This window comes from Schistocerca serialis, chromosome 3 (assembly GCF_023864345.2).
Source record: "Schistocerca serialis cubense isolate TAMUIC-IGC-003099 chromosome 3, iqSchSeri2.2, whole genome shotgun sequence".
NCBI classification, from domain to species: Eukaryota; Metazoa; Arthropoda; class Insecta; order Orthoptera; family Acrididae; genus Schistocerca; species Schistocerca serialis.
In genome coordinates, this window is record NC_064640.1 from 675,826,812 (window position 1) to 675,851,423 (window position 24,612).

Here is a 24,612-nt window from a genome sequence, read left to right on the forward strand (position 1 = left end):
TGAGTTCTTGAATCGCAAGGTTGCAACTCAAGCAAGCAATTGGGTAGGAAACAAGAAGGTAGCCCAGCTGTAGTGACGTTCACCGAATGGTTCGATAGCGCACATTCGTAGATACATGAAAAGTTAGAACACATGAATTACCGAACAGAGGCCACGAATTCGTGGTTTGTTCACACGAATTCACAACTATCGCACATCCAAATGGATATCTTCAAAGAAACAAGAGATTTTCAGGAGGAAATAAATGAACCGTTTGTGAAAAAGAGAGAAGAGTTGCCAGAAGAAAGAGAATTTCTTGACCACAATTTCTCGAAGGAAGAATGGCAAACAAGGGAAGTTACGTCGAGGAACAAATACTCCACCGAATGTAATGTTGGGGATAAAAGTTAAGTTGTCTGCGTAATAGAAGAGGGAACAGACGCAATCGAAAATACTTGAGTCATATTCCCAAGAGAATAACGAATCACACATACCACGTTGGCAAAGCATTTACTTTGATGTGTGTGAATACTTTACTAGAAAGGGAAATCGGTAGTAAACAGAAGGTAATCTTTGTGCTGATGGACAAAATCATAAATCCAGTGACTATCAGAACGGAAAACGTATCGAGCAGCCGAAGCGTCAAACTGACAGTCGTCGAGCTAGACTGCTGTAACATGAACAGATAACAATTTCTGGGGCGTGTAAAGCTTGATCTCACAGGCATTAGTCGAGAAATTAATTTACAGAAACCGTTACTTTCTAGATGATACTGGGGAGGCAAGATATCAGTGGACCAACGTATAAAAACTGCAGGAGAGACTTAATAAACAAAATGAACTCACTCACGTCAGTTACGATAATTTTCATGTTGATTCTGCGCGATACAGGAGACAAGAAAAGTGAATACGCACAGGAGTGATTCGATACAGGTGATATTTAGACGACATAAGTGAAATCCATGAAATGAGTGATCAAATCCTAACGAATTATTGTAGGTCTTGTGGACAAAATCTGAGCAAGGTAGTTCAGTCGTAAAACAGTCGACTCGTTATTGGAAAGACGGCGGTTCAAATTCCCATCCAACCATCAAGATTTAGATTTAAAATGTCCTCCGCAGATGGGGACGAAACGTCGGGTTTTGAAGTGAAATCCCTTAGACCACGACATAACAGACCGCAATATTTTATTGACTGTAACAATTCCGGTCGTGAAAGTTTGCATTTTACAATTAGATTTAGAATGTTTTCCCTAAATCGCGTTAGGCAAATTTTGGAATTACATTCCTGATGTGGTCAGTCTGGAGGCGATCTGCAATGTATGGAAAGTGCAGAAAACTTCAGAAGCAAATATCGCTGAAATGGCATTTTATTGGATGACCGGTTTCGACAGAGTTGTGCAGTCATCGTCGGATCTTCAGCTTTTGAATTTTTACAACATATTATCCATCAGTGTAGCGACTTGTAACACTGATGGATATTATGTTGTAAAAATTCACAATCATACGATCAAATGATGACAGCTTAGCTCTGTCGAAACCAGTCATCAATGCTTTTTTAGCGATTTTGGTGTGTGAAGTTTTCTTCAGTACCATAAATTCCGGGATTATATTTCCCAAAAGGACAAGACCGATAACCTTTCCCCTCTTTCCTAACCAAACTTTGTGCTCCGTCTTTAATGACCGCGTCTTTGACGGAATATTAAACCCTAATCTTCCTTCTTTCGGTTTTTATTTATTTATTTATTTATTTATGTACTTTCCTCGTCATCGTATGAGTAACAACTCGGAAGCGAGCGCGACATGAAAAAGCTTCTTCAAGGGATACTGAGCAGAGAAAGAACTTTATGAAACAGTATTTTCAGCATTTGTAATTAAATACGGATATGAATAATGGAAACCACATCAACTGTATTTTTACGCATTTATCGTGTTACGACCGGTGTCGTTTCTTTGAACTTATTTAGACTCTCGAGTTGCGCTGAAGTCAAGACATAGATGGTCTAGTTATCGTATGTAATGTTAACACAACATCCAAGAACAATGATCATACCAGCGCGGAGTGGCCACGCCCTTAGAGGCGCCATGTCACGGATTGCGCGGGCCGTCCCGCCGGAGGTTCGAGTCCTCCGTCGGGTTCAAAAATGGCTCTGAGCTATGGGACTCAACTGCTGTGGTCATAAGTCCCCTAGAACTTAGAACTACGTAAACCTAACTAACCTAAGGACAGCACACACATCCATGCCCGAGGCAGGATTCGAACCTGCGACCGCAGCGGTCGTGCGGTTCCAGACTGTAGCGCCTTTAACCGCTCGGCCACTCCGGCCGGCCCTCCGTCGGGCATGGATGTGTGTATGTGTGTTGTTCTTAGCATAAGTAGTTTAAGTAGTATGTAAGTCTAGAGACCAATGACCTGAGCAGTTTGGTCCCTTGGAATTCACACGCACCCACAAACACAACAATGATCATAAACATTTTGCCGAACGCACGGCAGAAGTACGGCGAGCCGATACGGCAAAATACAGTAGTTTACTGTTCAATGAAACTAAACCGATCATAACACAATAAATGTTTAAAAATACAGCTGCGGGGGGGGGGGGGGGGGGTAGTCTTTAAATGTTAACATTGCCAACTGTGGGCCCGACATGATCAGGATTAAAAAGGAAAAGACAAACTGACAGGTGTTAATTGACTCGATAGATCGCGAGAATTGTGCACACGGAGTCTCATTTACACTGCTGAATACTGAAATTGCAACACCACTAAGAGTAGCACATAACGAAATTTTACTTGCACTGCTTATACAGTGTAGAAGGAAGATAACATGGGTAAATTTTTCATAGGCCTGGGGGTGTTCTGGGTGTAAAATTTAATACTCATTGCTTCCACCTCTGGCAACAACAATGGCATTAACCTGGCTGGGCATAGAGTTGAACTGAGACTGGCTGGTGGATACGGGGGATTGCAGTGGTTGGTGAGTGGTGGCGTGCCACTCTCTCGGCACCCCATGACCAGATGTTTTCAGTGGGTGAGATATTCGTGAGAATTTTCTGCTCAGTGCAGCAGTCGAACATCTTCTGTACCGAAGCAGGTCAGAACAGTAAAAGCAACATGCGGCCGCGCGGGATTAGCCGAGCGGTCTGAAGGCGCTGCAGTCATGGACTGTGCGGCTGGTCCCGGCGGAGGTTCGAGTCCTCCCTCGGGCATGGGTGTGTGTGTTTGTCCTTAGGATAATTTAGGTTAAGTAGTGTGTAAGCTTAGGGACTGATGACCTTAGCAGTTAAGTCCCATAAGATTTCACACACATTTGAACATTTTTGAGCAGCATACGGTCTTGCGTTAGCCTGTTGAAATACAATGCTACTGAGATTTCAAAGATAGTGCACAGCCACCAATGTTAACACATCAAAAGCGTGACAGCTGCTGTCCAACTTACCTGCTATGTGGCACGCCTTACTATCATGCCAGGTGCTGGCCCCGTATAATGATGACCCTTGCAATCTGGCAACGTTTGTTTTCCTTACAGTCTCCACACACGGATTTCCCTCAGTAAGCCGGTTCTCGACTGAAAAGACGACGTGGTGCCATTCCTGCGTCCACTGTTGTCTTTAGGGGACCACTTTTGGAGCGACCACTCTTTTCCAGCATCAAGGAAACTCGCCATAATAGTCGTCCTGATGGCAGTCCCTGTTGTTCTATATGTCGTTGTACTGACCGTGATGATACTTTCATAGCTGCAAAAAGGCACATTACATACCCTAGGCAGATGACGTGGCTGAACGCTTCTTGTTTTTGTTGTTGTTGTTGTTGTTGTTGTTGTGGTCTTCAGTCCTGAGACTGGTTTGATGCAGCTCTCCATCTACTCTATCCTGTGCAAGCTTCTTCATTTCCCAGTAACTACTGCAACCTACATCCTTCTCAATCTGTTTAGTGTATTCATCTCTTGGTCTCCCTCTACGATTTTTACCCTCCACGCTGCCCTCCAATACTAAATTGGTGATCCCTTGATGCCTCAGAACATGTCCTACCAACCGATCCCTTCTTCTAGTTAGGTTGTGCCACAAGCTTCTCTTCTCCCCAATCCTATTCAATACCTCCTCATTAGTTATGTGATCTACCCATCTAATCCTCAGCATTCATCTGTAGCATCACATTTCAAAAGCTTCTATTCTCTTCTTGTCCAAACTATTTATCGTCCATGTTTCACTTCCATACATAGCTACACTCCATACAAATACTTTCACAAACAACTTCCTGACACTTAAATCTATACTCAATGTTAACATATTTCTCTTCTTCGGAAACGCTTTCCTTGCCATTGCCAGTCTACACTTTATATCCTCTCTACTTCGACCGTCATCAGTTATTTTGCTCCCCAAATAGCAAAACTCCTTTACTACTTTAGGTGCCTCATTTCCTAATCTAATTCCCTCAGAATCACCCGACTTAATTCGACTACATTCCATTATCCTCGTTTTGCTTTTGTTGATGTTCATCTTATATCCTCCTGTCAAGACACTATCCATTCCGTTCAACTGCTCTTCCAAGTCCTTTGCTGTCTCTGACAGAATTACAATGTCATCGGCGAACCTCAAAGTTTTTATTTCTTCTCCATGGATTTTAATACCTACTCCAAATTTTTCTTTTGTTTCCTTCACTGCTTGCTCAATATACAGATTAAATATCATCGGGGAGAGGCTACAACCCTGTCTCACTCGCTTCCCAACCACTGCTTCCCTTTCGTGTCTCTCGACTCTTATAACTGCCATCTGGTTTCTGTACAAATTGTAAATAGCCTTTCGTTCCCTGTATTTTACCCCTTTCACCTTCAGAATTTGAAAGAGAGTATTCCAGTCAACATTGTCAAAAGCTAGAAACGTAGGTTTGCCTTTTCTTAATCTAGCTACTAAGATAAGTCGTAGGGTCAGTATTGCCTAACGTGTTCCAATATTTCTACGGAATCCAAACTGATCTTCCCCGAGGTCGGCTACTACTAGTTTTTCCATTCGTCTGCAAAGAATTCGCGTTAGTATTTTGCATCCGTGACTTATTAAACTGATAGTTCTGTAATTTTCGCATCTGTCAACACCTGCTTTCTTTGGGATTGGAATTATTGGTTTGCTTCAAATGGCTCTGAGCACTATGCGACTTAACTTCTGAGGTCATCAGTCGCCTAGAACTTAGAACTAATTAAACCTAACTAACCTAAGGACATCACACACATCCATGCCCGAGGCAGGAATCGAACCTGCGACCGTAGCGTTCGCTCGGCTCCAGACTGCAGCGCCTAGAACCGCACGGCCTTGGAATTATTATATTCTTCTTGAAGTCTGGGGGTATTTCGCCTGTCTCATATATCTTGCTCACCAGATGGTAGAGTTTTGTCAGGACTGGCTCTCCCAAGGCTATCAGTGGTTCTAATGGAATGTTGTCTACTTCCGGGGCCTTGTTTCGACTCAGGTCTTTCAGTGCTCTGTCAAACTCTTCACGCAGTATCATATCTCCCATTTCATCTTCATCTACAGCCTCTTCCATTTCCATAATATTGCCCTCAAGTACATCGCCCTTGTATAGACCCTCTATATACTCCTTCCACCTTTCTGGTTTCCCTTCGTTGCTTAGAACTGGTTTTCCATCTGAGCTCTTGATATTCATACAAGTGGTTCTCTTCTCTCCAGAGGTCTCTTTAATTTTCTTGTAGGCAGTATCTATCTTACCCCTCGTGAGATAAGCCTCTACATCCTTACATTTGTCCTCTAGCCATCCCTGCTTAGCCATTTTGCACTTCCTGTCGATCTAATTTTTGAGACGTTTGTATTCCCTTTTGCCTGCTTCATTTACTGCATCTTTATATTTTCCCCTTTCATCAATTAAAATCAATATTTCTTCTGTTACCCAAGGATTTCTATTAGCCCTCGTCTTTTTACCTACTTTATCCTCTGCTGATTTCGCTACTTCATCCCTCAAAGCTACCCATTCTTCTTCTACTGTTTTCTTTCCCCCATTCCTGTCAAAAATGTTCAAATGTGTGTGAAATCTTATGGGACTTAACTGCTAAGGTCATCAGTCCCTAAGCTTACACACTACTTAACCTAAATTATCCTAAGGACAAACACACATATCCATGCCCGAGGGATGACTCGAACCTCCGCCGGGATTAGCCGCTCAGTCAATGACTGCAGCGCCTTCAGACCGCTCGGCTAATCCCGCGTGGCCCATTCCTGTCAATTGTTCCCTTATGCTCTCCCTGAAACTCTGTACAATTTCTGGTTCTTTCAGTTTATCCAGGTCCCAACTCCTTAAATTCCCACCTTTTTGCAGTTTCTTCAGTTTTAATCTACAGGTCATAACCAATAGATTGTGGTCAGAGTCCACATCTGCCCCTGGAAATGTCTTACAATTTAAAGCCTGGTTCCTAAATCTCTGTCTTACCACTATATAATCTGTCTGAAACCTGTCAGTATCTCCAGGTTTCTTCCATGTATACAACCTTCTTTTATGATTCTTGAACCAAGTGTTAGCTATGATTAAGTTGTGCTCTGTGCAGAATTCTACCAGGCGGCTTCCTCTTTCATTTCTTCCCCCCAATCCATATTCACCTACTACGTTTCCTTCTCTCCCTTTTCCTACTACCGATTTCCAGTCACCCATGACTATTAAATTTTCGTCTCCCTTCACTATCTGAATAATTTCTTTTATTTCATCATACATTTCTTCAATGTCTTCGTCATCTGCAGAGCTAGTTGGTATATAAACTTGTGCTACTGTAGTAGGCGTGGGCTTCGTGTCTATCTTGGCCACAATAATGCGTTCACTATGCTGTTTGTAGTAGCTGACTTGTGCTCCTATTTTTTCATTCATTATTAAACCTACTCCTGCATTACCCCTATTTGATTTTGTGTTTATAACCCTGTATTCGCCTGACCAAAAGTCTTGTTCCTCCTGCCACCGAACTTCACTAATTCCACTATATCTAACTTTGACCTATCCATTTCCCTTTTTAAATTTTCTAACCTACCTGCCCGATTAAGGGATCTGACTTTCCACGCTCCGATTCGTAGAATGCCAGTTTTCTTTCTCCTGATAATGGCGTCCTCTTGAGTAGTCCCCGCCCGGAGATCCGAATGGGGGACTATTTTACTTCCGGATTATTTTACCCAAGAGGACGCCATCATCATTTAACCATACAGTAAAGCTACATGCCCTCGGGAAAAATTACAGCTGTAGTTTCCCCTTGATTTCAGCCGTTCGCAGTACCAGCACAGCAAGGCCGTTTTGGTTAGTGTTACAAGGCCAGATCAGTCAGTTATCTAGACTGTTGCCCCTGCAACTGCTGAAAAGGCTGCTGCCCCTCTTCAGGAACCACACGTTTGTCTGGCCTCTCAACAGATACCCCTCCGTTGTGGTTGCACCTACGGTACGGCTATCTGTATCGCTGAGGCACGCAAGCCTCCACACCAACGGCAAGGTCCATGGTTCATGGGGGGGGGGGGGGGGGCTGTACGATTATATTGCTATATTTGTCCTTGCGTCGAGATAATTATCTATGTTCTTATATACTTATGTAAACATTGTAGAGAAATTCACAGTGCATTAGGACAATAGTTCTTTTTCCCAGTAATGGTCTACATTTTCGGTGTGTTTGTACATTTCTTAGTTCTGGCATGCTATGTTCCAATAATTTCGGTATGGCTTGTAAAGCAACTGCGCCTTGAGGATAGAGGATTCCCATCACACTAACTCTTTAGTCATTGTTTCTCTATTTCTAAAACTGATGTAGCAGTCTGACACTACTCGTATTGGGGTAGAGTGCATGTTGACCACTATGCTGACACCAGACGTGTGTGGGATCAGATCTTCTATGATCGTGGCGGGAGCGAAGCCAAGAATGATTACTCAACAACAACTTTCCTTATTAATCTACGATCCATGCAGGTGGCCGCTGAATGCACCGAGGAGCCGGCTGGGGGTAGCAGGCAGCGAGTGAGTATGCTGAGACAGTGGAGTGCTGCCATAGCACACCAGCGACTGGTGGCGTGCGTGGCCTTGCTGATGCAAGATGGCTGTCTGCTTTGCAGCAGGCATGGCGAGACTACTGGGTGATGAACGCTGCAAGGTGGCTGGCACGAGCACGTAGATGCTCTACGTTGAACCCAGGACTCTCGGATACTGATTGGAGTACCAGGCGATGACACTCAATGGCTGACCTCGCCTGCGTAGTACCAGTCTGACGCGCCGAATCACCGGTGCTAGCTGACAGCTCGCACACCAACAACTTGACCTAGTTGCTGATGCTGCCCAGTGAGGTTATGAGCGACCGATGACTGGCGCAGAGACTGTCACGCTGCCATTGGAAGCTAGAAGTCGGACGTGCTGTACTGGTTGAGCGGGGAGCATTTCTACTTGTTCCAGCCACGTGCGTTATGAAAGGAGCCCGCTTCCCATCGCGTAGCCAGTTGCAGAAGCTCAGCATTGTGCTACAGCATGTAGGAATCCATTGCTAAGGTTAACCACAAAGCTGCGGAACGCCACGCCAGTATTACACCCCTCTCAGCTGACTGCAACGGCTTGCCTGAAGCCGATGCTGCTGCATAAAATATTGTGTATTTTTTCTAAAAGAAATGTCTTCTACTGATAACTGTAGGGTGACGTTTTATTACTACGTTTGGACCTATGTTCTTGATAAGTGAAGGTGTAAGAACGAAAATAAGATTTCTTATAAAATGTGGTGAATTTTTATAATTCTCGCCTCGACACCAGGCTGGCTCGTCAGCCCGGCCAGCTTGTTCAGGCCAGGCGGTCCCTACCTCGTGAGCCACCGCCAGACCCAGGCCCTAATGCTCACTCCGTGTGCTGCGTCTTCAGCGCTCACCTCACCTCACCCATACCTGGAACCGGCATAAAGTTTCTTGTAATCTACTCAGGTTTGCAGAATTGACTGAGGATACAAAAACTGTTTTGCCATAGCATAAGCAGCTACATGAACTTTTACATTGTCGTAGAAGAAATTTAATGAACTGCAAACAGCTACCAAAAAATATCTCATCTCGATAACTGTCTCAAGAAGCAAAAAATTCTTGTTTATTGTAAGCTCTCTACATCAGATTCACCCTGAAAAAATTATTTATTCATCCTGAAGTTACATGAAAGGAAGCAATGAAATTATGACAGTAAACAATTTTCCTGAGTACCTTACCAAATTATAGGGTACAAGTAGGATGTCATTCTATTTCTGAGCACTTCAAAACACCTTCGTTTTAATGACTGACGTCGCAACACGCTTATCATGTCCGTTACACTATCTGCCCTATTTAGTGACAAAACAGAACGAGCTGCCCTTCTTTGTAGTTTTTCGATTTCCTGTGTCAGCCCTGTTCGACAAGGATCCCATACTGCACAGCAATATCGCAGAAGACTATGGACAAGTGTAGTGTAGAAAGAGTCTTTTATAGGTTTGTTGCATCTTCTAAGTTTCTGCCAATAAAACATAGTTTTTGGTCAACCTTCCCCCCAACGGTTTCAATATGATGGGTGCAATTTAAGTTTTTACACAACTGTTGACAAAATGCAACGCAGATTAAAACCCGTAGTCCGTAAATAAAAAGTTATGATCCAGACGATGTATTTATTACAACAAAAGGCTCACGGTTCCTAAGACATGGCGTCCATTACGAAGTCCAATTTACGCTGTTTGTAACTATAATCCTAGGTACTTAGTTGAATCTTTTTTTTCAGTCACCGGTCTTCTATCTGGTTTGATGCTGCCTTCCACGAATTCCAATTACAGGCCATAAGTCCTGTGCATATACATTACGTGTCTTTAAGGAAGTGGTTTCCATTGCCTCCTGCTGCTTCATGCCGTTGATCATTGCTGATTCTTTTGTCTTTTAAGGGCAGTTTTCCACCCTAAGGGCAAGATGGCGCCCTGAACCTCTGTCCACTCGTTTGCCCTCTTTGACAAGGACGTTGGCAGAACGAGGGTGACTTCTTATGCCGGAAGTCTTTGGCTGCTAGTTGAATCAACAACCTTTAAATTTGTGCTGTTTATCGTGTAACCTAAATATCAAGTAATTTGTAGTACTCCCGTGGAAGACCAAACATTTTTATTGTTCAGGGTCTTTTTCCTACTCTTCGACTATGCAGGTATCTTGTCTAAATCATTTTGCAAATTGGTTTTTGTCTTGTGATGACTTTACTAGATGGTAAACGACAGCATCACCTGCAAATAATTTAGGAGGTCTGTTCATATTGTGTCCTAAATCGTTTACGTAGGTTAAGTGCAGCAGAGAGCCCGTGTCACTTCCTTCGGGACCCCCATACACCTTCGGTTTCACTAGGTGACGTAATGTGACCTTTGTGACAGGAAATCACGAGTCCAGCGGTATAGCTGAAACGATACTCCATATACGTGCAATCTGGATTAGAAGCTACTTGGAGAATCAGTGTCAAAAACCTTTTGTAAAATTAGAAATATTGAATCAAACTGGGATTCCCTGTCGACAGCTTTCGTTATTTCGTGCGAATAAAAAGCCATTTTTTGTTTGAACACGTGCAGGTAATGTATCGGTAGAATTTTTTCTTCGAGGTATTTCATAATGTTATATCACAATAAATGCTTTAAAATCCTGCTGCAACTATATGTCAGTGATATGGTTACGTAATTTAGTCCTGTGTATTGATGTGACCTGTGCAGCTTTCCAGTACTTAAAGGTACGAATCTTTGGTCTGGAGAGCGATTATATATCATTGCTAAGAACCGCGCTATTTCTTCAGCATACTCCGAAAGGAACCCAAGTCTGGAACAAAAGACTTCAATATATGAAGTGACGTAAGTTGCTACACTAAAGCAATGGTATCTACTTTCAAAGTACTCATATTGGCAGCAATTCGTGATGAGAATTCTAAATACTTACTGTGGCTTATTTGGTGAACGAATTTCGGAAAACTGTGTTTAGAAACCCGTAGTGGCGCTTCCATCGGTTGCATTACCATTGCCATCGTGCTGTGACGGTATTGCGACATGCTGGTATACTTTACATACGACCAGGACCTCTTTGGATCTTCTTCCAAATTTAGAGACATAATTTCGTTGTGGAATCTATTAAAGGCATCTCACATTGAAGTCTGCTAACATTGAACATTTCTCGTTGTTTTAAATCTGTCATACTTTCTTCGTTGCTTCTCCAACAGTGTCCTGAGCTATTTTGTGTACCATAGGGGATTTGTTTCAGCTTCCCTCAACTTTCATCAACGACATTTCATTGAATGTGAGCCACATTTTGTCGACGCTTACATACACTACTGGCTATTAAAATTGCTACACCACGAAGATAAAGTGCTACAGACGGGAAATTTAACCGACAGGAAGAAGATGCTGTGATATGCAAATGATTAGCTTTTCAGAGCATTCACACAAGGTTGGCTCCGGTGGTGACACCTACAACGTGCTGACATGAGGAAAGTTTCCAACCGATTTCTCATACACAAACAGCAGTTGACCGGCATTGCCTGGTGAAACGTTGTTGTGATGCCTCGTGTAAGGAGGAGAAAAGCGTACCATCACGTTTCAGACTTTGATAAAGGTCGGATTGTGGCCTATAGCGATTGCGGTTTATCGTATCGCGACATTGCTGCTCGCGTTGGTCAAGATCCAATGACTGTTAGCGGAATATGGAATCGGTGCGTTCAGGAGGGTAATACGGAACGCCGTGCTGGATCCCAACGGCCTCGTATCACTAGCAGTCGAGACGACTGGCATCGTATCCGCATGACTGTAACGGATCCTGCAGCCACGTCTCGATCCCTGAGTCAACAGATAGGGACTTTTGCAAGACAACAACCATCTGCACGAAGAGTTCGACGACGTTTGCAGCAGCATGGACTATCAGCTCGGAGACCATGGCTGCGGTTACCCTTGACGCTGCATCACAGACAGGAGCGCCTGCGGTGGTGTACTCAACGACGAACCTGGGTGCACGAGTGGCAAAACGTCATTTTTTCGGATGAATCCAGGTTATGTTTACAGCATCATGATGGTCGCATCCGTGTTTGGCGTCATCGCGGTGAACACACATTGGAAGCGTGTATTCGCTATCGTCATACTGGTGTATTACCCGGCGTGATGGTATGGGTTACACGTCTCGGTCACCTCTTGTTCACATTGACGGCACTTTGAACAATAGACGTTACATTTCAGATGTGTTACCACCCGTGGCTCTACCCGTCATTCAATCCCTGCGAAATACTACATTTCAGCAGGATAATGCACGACCTGTATGGACCTTTCTGGACACAAAAAATGTTCGACTGTTGCCCTGGCCAGCACGTTATCCAGATCTCTCACCAATTGAAAACGTCTGGTCAATGGTGGCCGAGCAACTGGCTCGTCACAATACGCCAGTCACTACTCTTGATGAACTGTGGTATCGTGTTGAAGCTACATGGGCAGCTGTACCTGTACACGCCATCCAAGCTCTGTTTGACTCAATGCTGCGGCGTATCAATGCCTTTATTACGACCAGAGGTGGTTGCTCTGGGTACTAATTTGTCAGGATCTATGCACCAAAATTCCGTGAAAATGTAATCACATATCAGTTCTAGTATAATATATTTGTCCAATGAATACCCGTTTATCATCTGCATTTCTCCCTGGTGTAGCAATTTTAATGGCCAGTAGTGTAGTAGATTTTGAAGGACTGGAAAGTGCTCTCAGGAAGACAGCAAGATAATTTTTATATGCTTCTTATAAAGATGTATTTTGCGCTTAGTTTTGGTGTATTTTAACGTGACGATATTTACTCTTGCTTGAACAACACTGTGTCACTAATTCCTTCATTCGTCGTGCAGCTCTCTGTTTGTTGAGGATTGTTTGCAGCTAAGAAGTGTAGTATGTCGTGCCAGCTCCAGTACAAATTCCTGAAAATAAACTAGCACAGTATCAGGAATGGATAAAATTTTGCGTACTAGCCTAAAAATGTTTGGAAAACAGTGCTGCCACAGTTTCCACTAGGAAAGCGATATATCAGGGTCTTCACAGTATGTTTTGCCTGTTGTTAGGTACACTCTCATTTCGTCTTCAAAACTCATTCTGAGGTGTGTCGGCCTCAGAAGTCCAGCCTCCATATTTTCTTTTCTTGGACGATGGGCTCTTATCTTTATTTTTGTGTACATAGTTTCATTTTGTACAAACAAAATAGAACCAGAAAGCTGCTCTTGAAAGAAATTTCTGACTTTTCCTGCAGTGAGGCAAGTCAACAGCGACAGGTGAAAATTTGTTCGATATCGGGACTCGAACCAGGATTTCCCAAGTGAGTCTCTTGCAGCGTGTGTAACGACAGTTACTATTTTATTTTTCAAATAGTTAATTCGGATACGCTTAACAACAAAGTTTACAGACAGTCGCATATTGTCCTAGAGGCAAATGCTTCACCTAGAGACGACAATGAAGTGAAATACTCGTTGCTGAAATTTCGTTGATCTATAATTTGTGTTTCTTCTCAGTTTAGTACAAGTCAACGAAACTTCAAAGCAAAAATCGTCCTGAGATGACGGGTGACGTTGATTCTGTAGGCTAGCGAGTTACTCAGCGGTTCAGCCTGCGCCGCGATGCGTCAGCTGATGTCAACCCGGCAGCCAGGCGGACCCGTCTGGTAAAAGTAAGATCACACTGAGCACAACTGCACTGCAAGCAAAGCAGCGCGGCACGACAGGGCTGTATTTAGTACACCACCTTTGAACAGCAGCGGCGTGGCAATGCGTGGTAAATATTTTTTATGTAAGTCCTTTGCTGCCTCCGACCAAAATGGACGAAAGTGACGTGGATGTGATAATAATTTTTTTGTTATGCGAGGAAAATGTGTGCCGGCCGCTGTGACCGAGCGGTTCTAGGCGTGTCAGTCAGGAACCGCGCTGCTGCCACGGTTGCAGGTTCGAATCCTGCCTTGGGTATGGATGTGTGTGATGTCCTTAGGTTAGTTAGGTTTAAGTAGTTCTAAGTCTTGGGGACTGATGACCTCAGATGTTAAGTCCCATAGTGCATAAAGCCATTTCAACCATTTCAGGAAAATGTGTGTGTGTGTATGTGTGTGTGTGTGAGAGAGAGAGAGAGAGAACTTTGGTAGTCTTAGAAAGAATAGTAATGCAGGGATCTTTGCATGGTCAGATTTAGGAACGAAACTAGAAACAAATACATTGAATATACAAGATCCAAAAAAATTTGCAGGTACGAGAGTTCGACTGCGTCACGGGATTGTTGGAGTCGAAGATTTTCCATCAAAAACCTATTTGGTGAGACCATATCCTGGTACACAGTTAGACGACTAATCGAAAGAACTATGGCCGGCCGGAGTGGCAGAGCGGTACTAGGCGCTACAGTCTGGAACCGCGCGACCGCTACGGACGCAGGTTCGAATCCTGCCTCGGGCATGGATGTGTGTGATGTCCTTAGGTTAGTTAGGTTTAAGTAGTTCTAAGTTCTAGGGGACTGATGACCTCACATGTTAAGTCCCATAGTGCTCAGAGCCATTTGAACCATTTTTTTAACTATACCATTACAAACAAAGCAGGATCTAAGGAGTTTCAGAAAACGCTGTTGGAACCTTGTGTCAAAAATTTAGGATTTACTATCGCAAGATCTCTCTCAGTCAAGAACCCGTACAGAACATGATTCTTGCCACTTATGTCATGCACGAGTTTCTCAGACACGATACAGCGTTGTTTGACAACGAAGAGACTGAAGATATACAATTGCGCGACCTTCTTCATACAGAAGGCAATTACGTAAATAATGCTATACAGATATGTGATTGATTCATAGCTTGATTTAGTTTCACGTAAGGTAGTTTGGTTTGGCAAACCGACATGGTAAATAGGGGACGTCGTTGAATATAAAATAAGTAGTAAAAATGTAATAGTAAGCATGTAGTCATAAAAAATATGGACCTAATCGGCTGTTTCACAAAATAAAGGAATTTAGGTATTTCTGCATTATGTCTACTCTGGCACTATTCATATAATGGTTATTTTGAAGGTCGCATAGCCCTCGATATCCATTTATACATACAATTAACGTTTCCTCGTCTAACGCCGTTTTGGTAAACAAACGTCCGTTTCACAAGTCAAAAGAGCTACGATTTGTGTGACGTGCAGTGTCGCGACACTTGCTATAGCACACTAGCTATAATGGAAGTACGCGGCGCTGCACGGCGCGTCACAGTTAGCCTGTTGGTCAATTTTGCTTCGCAGTGCTGCGCCGTGCATTGCCGCTGCCGCGTAGTCCATTCTGTCTCGTACGATTCCACATAAACAATATCTGGTCGCGTCGTGTCGTGCGGCTCTGCTGCAGTGCGGATCCACTCAGTTCTGCCCAGCTGCTCGGCCCGCAGGCCTTGAAGTCATGTAATATTAAATGCTGTGAGATGTTATATAATCTTCAATAACTCTATGATTTGTGTGTTGTTATGTGATTGTACAGAATAAAAGTTTTTTAGCGTATGCTGTTCTTCGTGCTGAAATGTTCCATGTCTCTGTTTTGATTTGACTGACGTAGGTCTTGCCGTGTGTTCTGTTTAGCGTCGATGTCCTGAGTATTTCTCACATTGGGATCATGTACTCTAGCTTTATTTTTCGTTTTAACGGGTTTCTTTCATCTTCTTCTTTTTAGTGCCATATTCATTGCTCACAGTGTTCACTATTTCTTCAGTTTCTGATTTGCTCAGCAGAAACTCGTACTCGACTGCCACTGGTATTGCAGCTAGCCCATGATATGTTACTTTACCGTACTGGGGCCACAATATTGCTGTTGTGTGACGAAAATGATAATACAGCAAGATTTGTAATAAATGGAAGACCAAACGTGAGACATATGACTGAACCGAACTTCGTACCACAGGTCAGGCATGTAAGTACGATTAGAGTTACAGAAAGTTATGTAACGCCTTACAGCATTCAATACTGTACACCTTCAGTGCCTCTAAAATTCATTACCCAAAGTCAAGGAGGCTAGGGTGTGTTCCTAGTGAATCTCCTTGCACGTGGTTTGTACAGGAATCCACAAAGCATCAACAGTGGTTGCTAGTGATTCGTAACGAACAAGCTACTGACCTACCATAGTCCAGATATATTCTTTGTGTGGCATCGATATACCAGGCGATCATGCAAGCCAGAGATGCAGTGGCAGCCAACCTTTCTTGTAAGAAGGGTTGTACACCCCTTTCTCAAAGTGAACAGGTACTGTTCAGTTGAAATATGGTATTCAGAGTTACTAAAGAAGAAGCAGTACCACAGACTCTAATACTTCCATGATTAAATGGATTCTGCTTATAATATCTTCAATACAAGGGTCTCACTTGCATCTTGTATTCAGTGGAAGTCTTTAACCACTATACATGGTGTATCTGCTATGCTTCGACGGTCACCACGGTAACGACACGTTACAGCACTGACACACATTAGTCCACTCTCGCTGCAGTAGTTCTTGTCTACCACTATGGGCGAAACAGTGTAGCGTGTTACAGGCGGAGAGAGAAGATATAGCACCTTTCGACGCTGATGATGCATACTAGTACTTATTCTCGTTTTCACTTCATTTCATGTTTCTTCACCAATCTGATGAACCGCTGATTTTTGCAGTCACATCATAGAGGGTCTTGCTAACCCCCATGTATCTTATGTCGATGCAATCCTAATCATTGATTGCTTATTTGGTGCTCTACGCACCTTCAGAGCGTGGATTCTTTCAGCATATTGTTTCAGAGTGTTGAAATTTGTACGAGCCTTACTGTAATATATTATGTGCACTATCATTGTTGGTTCTTTTCTAAGCCCCAAACTTTGGCCGGCCGTTAGGAAAACGCAACGGCACCTTGTCAGACAATGATGCCCTCGTCGTCTCCCTGAGTGACGTTTTAGTTACAAGTATGACGGCAGACCTGTTGGTCTGCAGGACCAGCAGTAGTGCATAACGGACGAGCCATAACATGACTGTGAGATATAACACATTGGCCCTACACGAAATGAAGTGTCCAATTATTTGTAAATTATTTGTAAATAACAGTTGTAATAACATAAATTATCTCCCCAAGCTGGATAGCATAATCAGTCTATCACAACATAAATTATCTACTGAAAGTCGCCCCGACAAGACAGCAGTTATTGTGCAAACATTACACATGAGAGAATCATTGAGAAGCTACAACTGCGTAGTGGATGGCATAACAGTCATTTGTCTTCTATGCACGCACCAGTAACATAGACGTTGTAAAATATTAGATTCAAAGTCATCTTGATAAATAGATAAAAATGGAATCTACATTGTAGTTACTTGAAATCAAATAGTACAATGAAAGCTACAATCTCTGTTTGACAAAATACAATAATTATGTTTTTCAGGACGATTACCCAGTCGCCTGCAGGGAATGTAGTCAGCCAACTCATGCACTTTAAATTGTAAATTACAGGGTTGTGATAATACTCTTGTTACATTAAAGAGCACAATCGGTCCGTAAAACAATGAGTGTGACTTTTGGAGGTACTGTAAAAGTTAAATTCATCAGTCGTTGATTCTCCTACAGGCAATGCCTGTTCCCGTTACAGTAATTATGCTTTATATTAGAACTGCAGGTACAAACAGTGAGAAAATAACGTCCCCGGGAATCTGTCTCTGTCAAACTGTAACATAGACAGGGTAGCATACCGACGAAATATCAGCTCAATAAATGCTTAAGATCTTGGTGGAACGTAGGAATCTCATCGAACATGTAATAGAGTTCTTTCACAAAAAAATTTCTGGAGATATTAATGTGCATTTTTGTTACGTAAAATATACATTCAGTGTTATATTACAAATTATTGACCATTGTTACTATAAAAATCTTTTTCTAAAATGTCAGTGAAGATAATACTTTCAAGATGTTTTACCACTTCTGTAAATCTAATAACACAGTGACAATTTGTATTTCATATAGGCCTAGACAATGAAAATATCATCTGTCTGTTCGTAAGTTACATTGTCTAATACTTTAATGACAAAATATGATGACAATAAGTTACAATTTTACCTGATTTATTTATGTTATTTGACTGTGTGAAGCGCTAGATTCATTTGGATAAACTGATATTTTATAGAAATTTTATTTAACGAGACGCAGATAAATATGATAAGCTTCTCCACCACTTCTCATGTGTCATTATTTTTTGACTGGGGATAAATCACCACACGTGTGTCATGGGTGTCAATACTAGCTCCACTCTTATTATTACTAAATCATCTGCCATCCTACGCCAGCAAAGGGAAATAACTGAAGTTGAAAATAACATAATATCGGTGTATATAATTCCAAAATTCAGTATTTTTTGGTCTGTGTGTGAGTCCTGATGTCAGTGGTGGACATAATAGACTGTAAGCTTACTTAGCGTAATTTTTTGTTAATGTAGTACAGGATGTTATTCTGAAATAATTTAATTCATACAGTCAACGAATTCATCGCACACAAACGCAGAGCAAGTGCAATATATGACACACCATCAAAACTCTTGCATACAACAGTTTAAATATCGAGACGTAACAACAATAGCCCCACGGTACATAACTTCCTTATGCAATTAATAATTTTTCATAATTTTAAAACGATAGTAAAGTTCATAAATATCATTATCATCGTCTTCCAGCCAGTAGTACGCTTACAGCCTGTTGCAGTTACATGAGTCGATATGCTGGCTGCATGGTTTGCCTGTGTCTGTTTCCCTATTCGGTCGACATGTTGTGGCTACAGTATTCCTTCCACTGTACTTTGTACATATTGTAGTAATACAACTTACTTGTTGAGCGTTGGTTGAATGCTGGTTTCAGATTTAATTCCCTTTCTTATGCTCCTATGTCATCTGGGAGGCTATATATTTTGACAATTCTCGGCAATCTGTCTCCTATCTGCCTTTCGTTTTCGTCAACCATCTGAATAGTCTATGTTTCAGAGCCATACAGTAGTGTTTTATAAATGGAGACATAAAAATCTGTTTTACTACATATGTATTTAAGCATGGTGTCATGGAGCTCCTATGTAGGTATTGGGCGCAAAGTGAAACAATATACACCATTCTAGCATACTTTAGCCACCGAATGTGGGCAGTAATCCAGTTAGAATGTACAGGAGAACACGCTTCTTCGAACCTAATGATGCTGTTAAGGCAACTAGCGTTCTTTTTGCAGCGAAAGCATTGTGTAATGCAAGTTCCTGTTATCCACATTTATTATTGCAATAAAAGAGTATGTTGTGAGCACACATGTTTATTCATAACGTACCCAAAATACAACAACAATCAAAATACAGCTAAGCAGACAATGGTGGGTATGCTTGAATTACCTTCGCCTCGTCCATACTCTGCTGGCCACTGGTACATAACGTTATAAAATAGTTTCTGCTCATCAGGGATGTAATATAGAATTTTCTTTTCATTGTATAGCTTCTTTTTTTATATTGGAACAAATCCACTATATGCTTGTTAATCTGTACATGACCCTTTCTCTACCTCAATACACGTCCAAGGACAACTTCTGTTGATGAGACATGATCCTTGGAAATATCAAATGGAGCTTACAGATATAAATATCAAGTATTTTTAGTAAACGTAATATCAACAAAAGAAATGGACATGAACCCTTTTTCACCTCACTGATTAAACTGACGTTGACAGAAAAATGAAAATGTTTCCTTAACACCTATGTATTATAATGCCTTAGGCGTAATGATTGCACATGACAACCAAATATTTGTTTTTTTAATTTTCTGGAGTGATGTCGAGCCTCCAGTAAATTAATATACTTTTCGTTTAAGAAATAGACCTCTCAACATCTGCAGAGACAACTGGAGCAAATCTAGAACATTGAGCTATCATAGGGTCCATTTCTACTGCAATGGAATTGTCACCTTGTAGAATCTTTGAAATTTTTCTAAGTTTGTCAAAGTCCTGGTTTTTCGAAAACACCATTGTAGACTTTTCCGTAATTAATGAACCCCATTTCCGTGGCACACTCTTCAGTCTTTGCACTATATCATCCACAAGTTTCACTACCTTCGTCAAAGTCTGCCCTGTTTCCTGAAGCTAGTAGATCACTTGTGGCCGGAAACCAAATTGGCCACATTGAAAGTTAAGTCATTTCTCACTTCCGAACATTCGAGAAGTTTCTTTGCTGCTACAACTGACGATGCTCCATCCTCCAGAGCGATTATCACCTTACTTACACTCGAGAAATGTCAAAGGTAGTAGACTGATGCTACAATCCACGTCCCCCAACTCGTTATGATAGGCTGGCGCACTGTCTTTAAACGTCTGGTCCATAACGGGGCTTCCACAAATATTTTCTTAATACTGGAAACCAATTTGTCAACATCCAGAAACGTGCTTTGTATCTCTTCTGACTCCCTGAAAACCAAGTGCCACATAGGTCACATGAGGCATGTTTGGAAATAGTGCTTTGAAAGTTCTGCCAGGCTTTTCCATGTATGTTGTAGCGTCTAGGATGAAAAGTAGTATAATGACTTAATGAATTTCCTCTATTCCACTGTACCTATAATGAACTGTTAAAAATCTGTGCGATATTTGAATTATTCAGTTTTTCCTGACACTCTGTTGTAACTACGAAAGTTTTTATTGATTCACCTTCTGAAGGAACTAATGGGCGGATAATGGTATTGGCAATAAAACAATCCATAGGCTAATTTGACTCCCCTGCAGAAATCCAGACTTTTTTATTTTTACATAATCCTTTTCAGTCTCTTTTCCATCAGATCTCCTTATAGATCTTTTCTTATCACAAGGAATCAAACACAGAATCTCCCCTAATTTCGCCTCACTACATGCGTGGCCCATCTCCATGTAAGTTTGCTTTACAGTAATTACATTGTCATCAGCTTTTGTCTTTTCTCTTATTTCTCTTATTCCTGCGCCTATCTGATCACCATATAGCCACAGGGGTAGAGAAGTCAAATATAAAAGATTACACTCTAGCATCTTACTCGCGTAGAACTAATATGGAAAAAAGAGTTGTTGTTACATGTATTGAGGTTACATATATTGAGACAGAAAAATATTAAAACAAGCAGATTTTGTTGAGGTCAGCACGCAGAAATATGTGTTTCTCGGTTAAAATCGAAAATTAATTCACTTTTAATTGTAACTGCATATAGATCTCCACTGGAAAATTTTGAACTCTTCATGAAGCATATCGGTTGCTTACTATGGTATCTGTCAGACAGCAACAAGCACTTAACAGTCTAGTGATTTCAATGTAGATTTTCTCAAGTACTGTGATAGGAGAAATGATCTGGAAACTTTATTTGGATCCTGGAATTTGATATCAATAATTAACTTTCTAACACTCGTGGATAAAGACAGTATGATCCTATTTGAAAAAGCTTTCTTTGATGAATCTCAAAGCAAGAAAGTAACTATATAATCAGTAACAAATGCTCACCCTGAACATGATCCACATTTAGTTACGATAAATTCGGTAGTGCCTTACACTCTATACTCACCTCAGTGCTAATGAACTTCAACAATTAATGACTCATGTACAGATGTTTATTAGAATAATTTACAAGACAGACCTGGGATGAAATTTATAATGAAAATAGAAATTAATCTATTTCATTATAAATTCATGTCGTTATTTTAAAATAGCTTTCCTAAAAAACTAATGAGAAAGAACATGTAAAAATCCATGGATTACTAGAGGCATTAAAGTATCTTGTGAAAGGGAACTGAATATTCATCTGGTGACAAAAAGCAAGTAAAGAGTCTGCAAAACTTTTGCATTACAAAAAGTTGTTCTAAGTCATTAAGAACGGTTATTGAAAAACAACGAAAATTTTCACTGTGTCAGAAATCAGTAATTTCCACAGGCTGAAGTCTATTTGGACTGTAGTGAAACAAGAGACAGACAACAGGCCACAGCACTGGCAATAGTGATTACTGATTTACATCCAAGGGTTATAAATTATCTGTTACAGGTAACAGGTAGGTTAATAATCATTTCTTAAATTTAGTAGAAAGTACAGGGTAAATCAGTTCAAGAGAAAAATCAAAGCTATATGCTGAAAAGGAAATGCATATAAAATTCACTTCTCCTTCTGAAATTAATATATGTCTATATACTCTAAAAAATGAAAGTTCGCCTGTACTTAATGATATTTCCAAAGACAAAGACCTGTCCCCATACAATAAGTGTTGCCTTTTTTGAAATATGTAATACATCACTAACTCAGGGCATTTTTCCAGGGAGATTTAAATATGCCACTGTTAAACCCAGCTATAAGATAATGTATTCTAGAATAGTAGCATGACTTAGCAATAATAATTTCTTTACTAAATCACAGTTTGGATTTCAAAAGAGTTGCTCAACTGAGAATGCCATTTGCATATTAACTTATAAAATTTTACAAGTACAAACTAACAAAATAGCACTAGCATATATTTTCTGTGACCTGTCTAAAGCATTTGACTGTGTGAATCCCAATATCTTCCCACATAAATTGTGGTTTTATAAAACTCATGGTATCATCAGCCACTGGATAATGTCGTATTTAACGAAAATAATCCAGGAAGCTGTACTCAATAATTCAGTCAGTATAGGCAAGGGAGATTCTTCTGACTGGAGAGAAATTGCTTATTGGATTCCACAAGGTTCAATCTTAAGTCCGCTATTGTTTATCAAATGCATAAATTGCCTTCTGTCTAATATACAACAAACAGAATTATTTCTTTTTGCAGATGATGCTAGTATTGTAATTAATTCAAACATTTATACAGCAACAGAAGAAACTGTAAATAATGCTTTTAAAAGTTTTATTGAGTGGTTTATGGAATTAGTCCCACTCTCAACTTCGAAAAGACACAACATATTCAGTTTATCACATCTTCAGAAACTAAACCAATGATTAATGTAACACACTGTGATCAAATAATAACGAAGATGTAAAATTCAAAACTTTCAGGTGCCCATATTTATGAGAGTTTAAATTGGAACAGACATATTTTGACTCCTAAAAAATCTGTTGAGCTACATGTACACCTCAAATCATTGCAAATCTTAAGAAGAGACAAATCAGTAAGTTAACATACACTGCGCATTTTCATCAATAACATAACATGGGATAATGGACCGGGGTTACTCATCTTTTTATTGCTCAAAAAGATCTGTAAGAATAATATATGCGAATAATGAATTAAGGACGCGTCCTCCTTTCTTCAAGTACACAAATATTCATTTGTTTTATCACCCAAACAGGTTTCACCATATTTGTGGCGTCCTCAGTGCAGTTTTTATTATTTTCCTTTTATTTTACATTGTGTGCATCCTTTTGCTGCCAACCAAAATCAGCCTCAGATCTAAATTAGTAAACTATGTCATCATAGCAGTATTTTGCTATCCTTAGATGTGAGATTTTTTATGCATGAAACGTGTTTTTTGAAGTTGGTTCAAATGGTTCAAATGGCTCTGAGCACTATGGGACTCAACTGCTGAGGTCATTAGTCCCCTAGAACTTAGAACTAGTTAAACCTAACTAACCTAAGGACATCACAAACATCCATGCCCGAGGCAGGATTCGAACCTGCGACCGTAGCGGTCTTGCGGTTCCAGACTGCAGCGCCTTTAACCGCACGGCCACTTCGGCCGGCTTTTTGAAGTTGAGCTGAACGTTTTCTCCTGCTCGTTTGTAAATACTGCGTGCTGTTACATTGCTGTGGCTTTAACACACGTTTCACTGCATAAATTCATCACAGACATAAGCAAGCACGGAACTAAGCTAAAAACTCCGAATGAAAATTTGTGGTGCTCACCCACTATCATCTTGAAGACATCTGTTTAAGGAGTTACACATTTCGACTACAGCTCTACAGGATATTTATTCCCTCATGAAGTTCGTTGTAAACAATACACTACAATTAAAAAGGAGCAATTTCGTACATAATTACAATACTAGAAGAAAAAATGACGTTTATTGCTCCACATCAACTTGTGTTTAGCAGAAGAAAGGTTGCAAAGTGCTGCCAGCACAATTTTTGATCACTTCCCCAATTATATAAGATACCAGACTGCCAAATTAATTTGAAAAACACACTGAACTCTGTTTTTCCCTAACAATTTCCATCCCATAGAAGAAATACCATTCATGTAATATGTAAAAGGTGGAGGATGCCTTGTAAATGGTCAGCGTCTAGCCATATTAACATAAGATTATGTAACGTGAATTAAAAATTATTCATTCCACATTAGGATTAATCGTAAAAATGATCCATGGAACATGTTACTAACTGACTAGCCGATACTTAATGCAGAATTCCAATTTAACGACGAAAGGAAAAAACATGACTCTGAAATCCGTCACTTCCATTGCTTCTCTTGGCAACACAAATGTTAGATTGGAGACATAATGTTTCTTCTTTCATCAGTAGTAGTTGTTCTGCAGCCATGAAACGATATCAAGCCGATTTTTATCACTTCCAGTAGATCACGTATGCTACAGCATTTCATCTATGTACTTGGAAATGACTCACCGTTTAAAGTGAAATCATAACTAATAATTATACTGACCGTCATTAGTAGTATTTAACAAATTCCAAACGAATATTATATGCTT